Below are 10,866 nucleotides of genomic sequence, written 5' to 3'. Positions count from 1 at the left end.
CCATGTTGCAGTCTTCAGATTTTGCCTGAAATAGATGCACAATTAAAGCTGTTGAAGTCTTCCTTCTTTATTCTCCTTTCTGGATAAGAGAGAGCATTATTTTTTTGGGAGGGAAATTGTTATTAGTTTGCCTAGAAGATGACCAGTAACCATGTGACTCTTTTTATTACCTCCAAGTAACCCTGTAACGCCACTGCTCTGCGAGCTGCATTGATTACCAGTCGGCTTCCAGGTGCAATTCAAGGTGTTGACAGTCACCTTTAAAGCCCTTCATGGCATGGGTTCAGGTTACTTGAGGAACCGTCTCACCCCACTGGGATTGGCCCATACCACTCATGCCGGCAGAGGTAGCTTGCTGATTTCAGATTTCAGATTTAATTTATTTGTATGCCGCCCTTCTCCGGGAGGGACTCAGGGCGGCGAACAACTCAAAAGGGGAAAGGGGATACAAACACAATACATATAATTAAAATACACAAGAGTCATACGGCCATACAAGTCGAGAGGGGGGGGGAACTCATGCTGCATGTCCCATCAGCCCTATTCATTCTGGCTGGCAGGGTCCAGAAGAAAGGGCTTTTCTGCTGTTGTTCCTGCCCTCTGGAACATTCTGTCATCCGCCCCCCGCACCCTCCCCCAGTGTGAGGTTGGCCCTAACCCAGGGCTGTTTTAACAGCATTATGGGCCCCGTGCAAAGCAGTGTACTGGGGCCCCTACAACAACTACTCACAGGAATAAAAATGTAAATGGTTGATAAAATTAAACATATATTTATTTTATTGGCACTTCCAACAAAATCGGTGTTGAAACGTTTAAAACATGTGGGCTCATCTCATCATCTACGGGGGGAAATCAGTGTTAATTTCTATGAATGTGTTAGTATTAATTTTAAAAATGCAGTAAAATGTAATAAATATGTTGCTGTATTTATACGTGACCCGACAAATGCGTGCACGTCAAAAGCGCGCCGACGAAACCGCGGCAACAAAAACCGCGACGTCATACACGCGCCCACAACAACGCACCGACAAAACCGCGCCCACAAAAGCATGATTTCAGTTAAGTTACGGGTTAGGTTCAGGGTTCTGTTTAGGGTTCTGTTTAGGGTTAGGGTTAGGGTTAGGGTTAGGGTTAGGGTTAGAGTTAGGGTAGGGTTAGGGTGAGGGTGAGGGTGAGGGTGAGGGTGAGGGTGAGGGTGAGGGTGAGGGTGAGGGTGAGGGTTAGGGTTAGGGTTAGGGTTAGGGTTAGGGTTAGGGTTAGGGTTAGGGTTAGGATTGTTCGATTGTTATTACTTGTTCATTGAAGGGGCGCTTTTGTCGGCACGCTGTTGTCGGCACGCTTCTGCGCTCATTCATCGGTGCAATTTCGAACTTGTGGTTTTTGTCACCGCGGTTTCGTCGGCGCGCTTTTGTCGAGCGTGCATTTGTCGGTGAACCGTATTTATATGATGAAAAGTGCATTGAAGAATTAACATACACGGATTAGTATGGGGCCCCTATGCTTGTGGGGCTGACAGGCAAGTGCCCATCAGGCCCATGCGTTAAAACAGCCCGGCTCTAACCCTCCTATTTTTTCATCAGGGCCTAAAAATGTGGCTTTGCCAGTCAGCTGGGGCCCCAATGAGCGAACAGCATAATGGAAGTGATTGATTAATAACAGATTCCACCTCCCCCTACATCTGCCCGCACCATCCCCACGTCCCTTTGGTTTTAATGTTTTATTTTAACTGTTTATGTTTTAATTGTATATGTAAATGTAAGCCACACAGGGTTACCCTATGGTAAGATGGACGGTTAATATATTTTATAAATAAATAAACAAACTAACTAAAATCTCTCATTGTAATGCAGAAACTTCTGAGTTCTCCAGAATTATTCAGATTATATATTCAGTAAAACTCCAGTGGGTTATAACTGGAAGAGGTTTCCGGGAAAGGCCCTAAAATGCTGGTGTGGTTTGTATCATATTAAGCTGGAATGTGTGGAGGTGGTATACAGCTTTAATTAAATGAGTTACATCTAAGATTGCATAATGCCTCCTGAATAAAGGGAATGGCAAGTCTTCCTTTACCACTATACAATAAATGATGTTTGGTGATTCAGATAAAAATCAATGAATTATTGCATTATGCAAAGCTTGGCAGATCAGAACATTTCGATATAAAGGAAATCCGTGATGGATTTCTTCTCCACTCCGACCAAAACAAACAGACAAACAGATTTCCTTACACACCTTCTTTCTGCCCCCATCCAAAGCCTTAAATAAATAAAAAAACAGTGATAAAAAGTATTTGTGAAAGCCACACGTCAAGATACTCTGGGTGGGAGAAAGGAAATGGCATTACTGTTGTTTATGAGAATGGCCAGAGCAAATTATGGACAGCCGTAAAAATACAATCCCTCATAATCACATCAAAATCCTGAAACTGAATCCTTGAGCAATGTGTTGAAAAAAACAACTTAATATCCATAAAGCCTGAGGTTGCAGTGAGTTCTGTGTTGATCCAGCAAGTCAATCTATTATTTAAGAAACCAGCTGTTTAGCTGTTTACTACCACCCTTATTTGGAATAGTTATCAAATTCAGAGAAGTAATGGGTAGGGATTTATTTAACCTTAGCCAATGCTTTGCATGAATGAAAAAGGCATCCAAATGGATTTCATGAAGGAGAGGAGGAAGGAAGGAAGGAGAGAAGGAAGGAGAGAAGGAGAGAAGAAAGGAGGGAAAGGAAGGAGGAAGTGAAGGAGGGAAGAAGGGAGGGAAGGAAGGAGAGAAGGAGAGAAGAAAGGAGGGAAGGAAGGAGGGAAGGAAGGAGAGAAGGAGAGAAGAAAGGAGGGAAGAAAGGAGGGAATGAAGGAGAGAAGAAAGGAGGGAAGGAAGGAGGGAAGGAAGGAGGAAAGGAAGGAGAGAAGGAGAGAAGAAAGGGAAGGAAGGAGGGAAGGAAGGAGGGAAGGAGAGAAGGAGAGAAGAAAGGAGGGAAGGAAGGGGGAAGGAAGGAGGGAAGGAAGGAGAGAAGGAGAGAAGAAAGGAGGGAAGGAAGGAGGGAAGGAAGGAAGAGGAAGTAGGATTGTTGTAAAATAAGATGGGTGTATGGGATGGTAAGAAAGCAATCTCAATTATATCGTCAATTGTAGGGGAGAAAAATTGTTATAAATACATATTATTAACAACAGTTATGAGATTATAAAATTGTGAATGTATATATGAGAAATTAAAAAAAACTTTTTTAAAGAAAAATCAATATAACAATGCAATTGGAAACATTGAAATGGAATCATGAAAAAAAAATGGATTTCATGATGATGTAAGGAATTCCTCTTTATATCCGTCCACATTACTTTAGTATAACAAATCAGAAAATGCTGAACTGCTTAAATGCTTAATGCTTAATACGGCAAACTTACACAATGTGGGGTAAATATAGAATATTTCCAGCAATTTCTTTAGCCAATGGCAAACAAACCTAGAGAATTTATCTGTAACCGTGCAAGTCTTGATATTATCCCACACACCTCTTTTGCATCTTACAGTTCTTGTACCTCAAAGCAAGTACAATAAAAAGCTATGGTCAAGTGCAAGAAATTTGAAAATATTACAATATAATCAAAGCAATATAGAACAGCTGGCTGTGCCTTTCCTATACAGGTCCTTAGAAATTTTGTAGCAAGTTAAGAACTGATCAGGGACAATGAAATCAAAGAGCAAAATTCCTACATTGCAGTTGAATTATGTTTTGCAAAATTACAGGAAAGTTATTGTGGGGAGGAAATAGGAAAGCAAGGAGAGCATTGTCCAGAACCAAAAGGATGATTGTCCTTCAGAAAATGTAATGTTGAATGGAGCATGAGTTTCATTGACTTAATAGGGTTCCATCTCAGGATTCTAAAACCAGTGAGAATGAACCTATGGCATGTATGTCAAAGGTGACACATCACAACATTATGGGTGAGACACCAGTGTTCACCAAGACTCAACAACAGCTATTCTCAAAAGCACTCCCCATTCTCATGCAATTTTGTAGACTACACAGGCCATGTGAGAAACGATGTGTTCTCATGCAGCTTCTGAAAGTCACATAAGAGGATATGCGCAGATCGCGCACAGATTCCAGGGCCTCCAAAAATTTCACAAAAACAAGGCACGTTTTGGCACAGTTTTTGGAGGCTGCAGAGGTTCCAGAAGAACATTCTCCAAAGCTGCATCAAGAACAAAGGCCTTGGGTGATCTTGAGCAGCCTTGGGTAGGCTGCAGGGGCCTGTCAACAGAAAGAGGACACTGCTTGAAGGTAAGCGGTGTGAGGCAGGGGCAATTACATCATTCCCCAAGACTTGCACACCTCAGCACTGCCATCAAGTGCCACTGTCCAGGAAGATTAGATATGGAGAAGAGAGCGAGAGAGAGATGCCAAATTTTTGGAATTTTTGACACACCCAAAAGGTTTTCCATCACTGCCCTAAAACAAACCACAGCCACCTCCTGAAAGCCTAGAATGAAATAGCTGCACAGGACAGCGACCAGCTGCTGGAGAGGAAGGACTTTCTGGACACTGCAGTCAATGGAGCTGGGGCTGCTTTAGAATTGGAATGAGGCCTCCACTCTGAAGGGCATAAGACAGCTCAGGTTAGGAAACAGCTGCTTTGAACTGAAGCTGGAAATCAAAGGAATGGGGTAAAACTGGAAATCATAGGGTGCATTTACAAAGGAGCAGGAGTGAGCGGATGACATCTTCTGATTTTGGTCTCAGAAAACAGTGAGTGGCCTATAATGGTCGTGGGCCAAGGAGAAAGTGAGATCTCTATGCTTTCTCACTCACAGGATTTTTTAAAAAGATAGAATGCTACATATGGCACTCTAGGATCTTAAAGAAATGCTTTTAATAGAAAAGTTTTCAAAGAATTTGAAAGCAAAGAGGATCTATGGAAAGCTACAAAGAACTAACACTAGACAGGTTCAATGGCACCTGGGTCCGATGAAAGCTGGGAAGTATGGAAAATTGTTGAATAGACTGTGAATGGGTACTATAAAGTCCAGAGACACTCTGAACAATTGGGGCTTCTGCCTTTTGCAATTGTGGTAAAATGCTGACAACACAGCCTTTATGCCCTGATCAATGCACACTTGAGGATCTCATGGCAGGGCAACAAAAGGCCATTAATGTTGCCCAGATCTGGGCAAGATCTGTTTAATCTGTGTGTGTGTGTGTGTGTGTGTGTGTGTGTGTGTGTGTGTGTGTGTGTGTATAGCAGGGGTGGGTTTCGACCGGTTCGCACCGGTCCCTGCGATCCGGTTGGTCGCCGAACTCGGAAGTAAGTAACTTCCGGTAATGGCGAAGCCCCCCCCCCCCCCGCGCCCGCGCATGCCCGCACACCCGCGCCCGCTCCTTACCCGGTTTTTACGAATTCTGCGCTTTCAACGCATGCGCAGAATGCATACAGCACCTGCGCGATCCTCCAGGAGCAATAGCAATAGCAATAGCAGTAGACTTATATACCGCTTCATAGGCCTTTCAGGCCTCTCTAAGCGGTTTACAGAGAGTCAGCATATTGCCCCCAACAATCTGGGTCCTCATTTTACCCACCTCGGAAGGATGGAAGGCTGAGTCAACCCTGAGCCGGTGAGATTTGAACCGCTGACCTGCTGATCTAGCAGTAGCCTGCAGTGCTGCATTTAACCACTGCGCCACCTTGGCTCATAGGAGCAGCTTGGAGCAGCTGGAGCATTGCGCAGACGCTAGTACGCATGTGCGTGCCGCGCGCGTGCATGCGCGCACCGCTTGCATGTGCGAGGACGCCGCGTGCGCGTGTGAGGACGCCGCGTGTGCGTGCAAGGACGCCGCGTGCGCGTGCGAGGATGCCGCGTGCGCGCGCGAGGACGCCGCATGCTCGCGCGTGGATGCCGCGTGCGTGCGCGAGGACGCCGCGTGCGTGCGCGAGGACGCCGCCAGCCTCGTTCCAACCGAACCGGTTGGAACAGGGCGAGAAACCCACCCCTGGTATATAGATAGATAGATAGATAGATAGATAGATAGATAGATAGATAGATAGATAGATAGATAGATAGATAGATAGATAGATAGATGATAGATAGATAGATAGATAGATAGATAGATAGATAGATAGATAGATAGATAGATAGATAGATAGATAGATAGATAGATGATAGAGATATAAATATATATATATATAGATATAGATATTTGTTATATTTGTGCTGATAAATAAATAAAGGGAGACTAGTATAGATCTATTTCAAGCTATTTAGCTTTCATCAGCTAGCCATACCCTTGCTGGGAATCGAGTATGGCTAGCTGATGAGAGCTAAATAGCTTGAAATAGATCTATACTAGTCTCCTTTTATTTATTTATCAGCACAAATATAACAAATGTAACAAAAAGGCAACAGTAAAAAATATTGGGTTTCTGTCTGGATGGTCTCTTGTGACGAGCCGAAGGACAGAGAATGGAAGTAGTGATCTTCCTCCCATATTTGGGCATACCAGGGGTTGTGACTTTAAATAAATACATACATACATACATACATACATACATACATACATACATACATACATACATACATACATCTGAATCTTGTATTTTATATTTTAAATGTTATATCTTATAGTGTGCCTTATTTTAACTGTGATGCTTCTGACACATATAAACAAACAATGGAAAAATGTTTGGTATACAATAAAAAGATGCCCATTTTATTCATCTTCATTTGAAACCCCCAAAACAGCTGAAATGTGCCTCCGATACCTTTCCCATTTCAGTCACTTACCATGGCTGGCATTCACTTATATGTGAATTGTTTGTGTGGCTATCGGCAAATATGCTGAGTGGTTTGCCCGCTCCTTGTTTGGGATATGGCGATACCTGTTTTTCCTTGGGCTGCCTCTGTTGGCCTGCAAGCATTTGCACCAAGCCAAACTTGTTGAAATTAACTTCTGTTTTAAAGGAAGGAAGCTGAGCTTGAATTATCTGATTGCCAAACATGCGTCAGGCATGTAATATTCCCAGGTCTATGACTTTTATAAAGGGCGACTTCTTTTGTTAGAATGCCTTTTCTGAAAGTTCTCCCCTCTCTCTGCACCCAAACAGAAACAGCTCAGTTCATGGGATTTTTTTGTAACTGGTGCTTATCTAGCCCTCAAAGGAATGCATCCTCCTACCCACCAGATTTCCTTCATTTGCAATCCTCGGGATTCTTTCTCTGTGTCCTTTGACTGATTGAAGTTGGATATGAGAAGCCTGAAGGGTTCTTATCCAAGGATCCACCCTGTCACATGTTTGGTGCTACATCTTGTGCAAATCGTTTTTTTTGCAAAATTGCTCAGGCTAGCTGGTGGTAAGAAGTTCACCACACTTAAGTTTCAAGTACTTAAGTCTCCTCCTTGGATGAGATCAAAACTGCAAATGTTTTGATGACAAAAACTACCTTGAACTAATGACCCAATATTGAACTTTGCAACAAAAAAAAATCTTCAAAATTGTCTATGGCAGAGGTCCCCAAACTTGGCAACTTTAAGACTTGTGGACTTCAACTGCCAGAATTCTCCAGCCAGCATAGCATAGCTATGAAAATACAGCATAGCATAGCTGGCTGGAGAATTCTGGCAGTTGAAGTCCACAAGTCTTAAAGTTGACAAGTTTGGGGACCTCTGGCCTATGGCCTTTCAGTGGTTTAGGAGACAAGAGGTATGCATCATTTTGATGTGGCAATACAGCCACATATATAGTGCAGAAGATGCTACCTTTTTGGACATTTTGAGCCCAGCTTGTAAGCAGCCACAAACTAGCTGTTATAGGGAAGTAAATTCACTGTATTAGTCCTATTGCATGATCACTGGAGAAGTGGGGGAAACAGTGGATCACTAGCGTGCAACGACGTGTATAGAGAAATGATGTGAAACATTTCTTTGAAATAGAAGACCAAAACAGTTCTTATTTAGAGTCTATTATTACTTATAAATCTGGCCGTGAAATTTGTATATGAGCAGAAAAGTACCTTTGTATATCATTTTTGGCGAGGCTATCAATTGTGAATCCATAACCAAACTGAAATAAAAGCAGAGGAAACGTTTTTTGTTCACAAATAGATAGTGGCACAGTCACATGCTGAGTGTGATCTATCAAATAAAATGGCCATGTGCATATGCTGCCAGTGTGTGTTTTATTCACACGTGTTGTTATGGCACAACCATGTCATAATATTAAGTCTTCTCTATTAACAAAGCATTCATTAGCTTATGTTCTTACCAGTGTTTAAGGTCCTCACCTAGAATATATTCCTCCCATGGGTAACAGATGAACAGTGTGATTCATTGATACAACTACATTGACTCCAGGTTAGCCAGGGCATAATTTAAACATATTTTAAACAAGAACATCCACAGCAGAGCAAATTACCCTTCCCTGCAACTGATAGCCATGCTTCCAGCAAAAGGCCTGTGTACTTAATTCAGCAGCAGCAGATGCCTCGTGACAAATTACGTCAGTTTAGCATTTCTAGAAAACAAAATATAATATCTATAGTTTTGAAGAACTGCTTGCAGAAAATAAATACATTTTGGAACATTGTTGTGATCAGATCTTACTTTTGGGGGGGTCTTACATGGTTGCTCCAGCACATCTTCCACATGAGCACATGCACGAGCACACTTCCTCTAACATGGCCAGGAGGACTTAAGAAACTTTTGCTTTAGTTGCTTGGGTTATCTGAATTCAGTAAACCATTGAATATTGTTTCCTTCCCCCCAGTGGTGGGATTCATATAATTTAACAACCGGTTCTCTGCCCTAATGACCAGCAGGGTAGGTGGGGCTTGGTGGTCATGTTACTGGGTGGGCATGGCCAACTCAACATCACTCACGTTGGTGGGTGCTTCGCCTTAGCTGTTACAATGTAATAAGGGTTAACCAGAGAGGCAGTTTCTGTAAGCAAGGCAATAAAGATTAGGCTAGAAACAACACCAGAATGTTTCCTTCCTGCCTTCCTTACAGGATTAGCCCTGTAAAGTGGGAAAAAACAAAATGAGATTTCTTTCAACAACCGGTTCTCCGAACTGCTTAGAAAGTTACCAACCGGTTCTCCCGAATAGGTGCAAACCGGCTGAATCCCACCACTGCTCCCCCCCATATGAAATCCACCGCTCCTAATTGTTGTGCCTAAGTGTTGCCATGATACTGCCGCTAATTTTTCAGAATCAGAAATATTCATATTCTGTTTCCAATGCACTTCCTCAAAAGGGTTATCCGTTACGTGTCTGCTTCTAAGACATTGGGGTGAATCAGATTGAGATGAATACAATGCACTCACTTAGACCTCTCCTGGCTTCGATACTCAGATTCTTAATATCAGTTTAAAAGCAGTTCTAGAACCATATCAGATCTTATGTATTGAATGAAATGGATTCTAATCTGCCTCTCTTTTGATGTGTATTTTCGGGCAAGGGTCTTAGGCTCACAATCTTTTCAAGCTTCAGTATCGAGAGAAATTATTCAGTGCATTCAGTTTCTCTTCTTCAGTAATATCGGTGAATTCAACATTTTCTCCACTGAGTCTTGTGTTGGTGGGTTCACAGAAACATTGTTTTACATGTCCAATCTCAACAATTTGATTAAAACATTATTAAAATACTACATAGAATCTCTCAAAAAAACCTCTCAAAATAATATGTTCTGGATAATATTCGCACAAGGAAATATTCTCACGAGGAAATGTAATAGAAATGAATTATGGCACATCGTTCCTGTTCTGAAGCTTCATGTATATCTTGGCATGCACTGAAATGCCATCCATAAATTCACGGTGTGGTGGCTCAGTGGCTAAAACACTGAGCTTGTCGATCAGAAAGGTCGGCAGTTCAGCGGTTCGAATCCCTAGTGCCGTGTAATGGAGTGAACTCCCGTTACTTGTCCCAGCTTCTGCCAACTTAGCAGTTCGAAAACATGTAGAAGGCAAGTAGAAAAATAGCAACTACCTTTGGTGGGAAGGTAACAGCGTTCCGTGCACCTTCGGCATTTAGTCATGCTGGCCACATGACCACGGACAGTGCTGGCTCTTCAGCTTTGAAACCGCCCCCTACAGTCAGGAACTACTAGCACATATGAGCTAGGAGAACCATTACCTTTTACCTTTAAGTTCACCTATAAAAGCAAATGTAATTCTGAAAATATTTTCTCTTCTGCAATCAGTTTTTTCTCTTTTTTCCGCTTTTATTTTGTTTCTCCATTCCACATTTGTATTAATTCTCTATTCTGCCCCTTAGGGCTATCCCTGAAAAACAGGAAATGCATCACTTTGCTTATCCGATCTTCGGAAGGAAGCAGGGCCTTTTCTGTAGCAGCTTCCTTATTATGGAGCTTTCTCCCCAATGTGTTTAGGCTAGTTCTTCTTTTCATCCTATAAATGGCTGGAGAAGACATTGTTGTTCATTTGATCTTTAATAATATATATTACTTTTGTACTGTATTAGTATGCCACCCATTCTCAAAGCCTCTGTAATAGTTAATTGCACTTTATGACTTGATTACTAGGTCCTAGTTTTAATGTGCAAAAACATGTGTAAACTATAAGTACATATATTGTTTATATTGTTCTTCATGTGACTATTGTCCAGAGTGTCTACTGTGCAATAGACTAATGCATAAAGATTCCAATAAATAGGATTTTTGCAAGATGACTTCCTAGTGGGCTCTTTTCCTTTTAACTGCCAGTTGCATTCAACCACTATAAAAAAACAGAAGATATAGCTGATATGTACTGTCTTCCTGTATTTGCTTCCATTAGAAAAGGAATGATGTGCTTCTTCTTGTTTTTGTTGTGCCATATCTGTCATCGGACGCTGGAAATCTTATTTTTATCAA

This window comes from Thamnophis sirtalis, unplaced genomic scaffold, assembly GCF_051295495.1.
Source record: "Thamnophis sirtalis isolate CommonGarterSnake01/CBP01778 unplaced genomic scaffold, rThaSir2_p1.2 scaffold_1, whole genome shotgun sequence".
Taxonomy (NCBI): domain Eukaryota; kingdom Metazoa; phylum Chordata; class Lepidosauria; order Squamata; family Natricidae; genus Thamnophis; species Thamnophis sirtalis.
The sequence above is the reverse complement of the archived record's forward strand: the minus strand, read 5'-3'. Positions refer to the sequence as shown.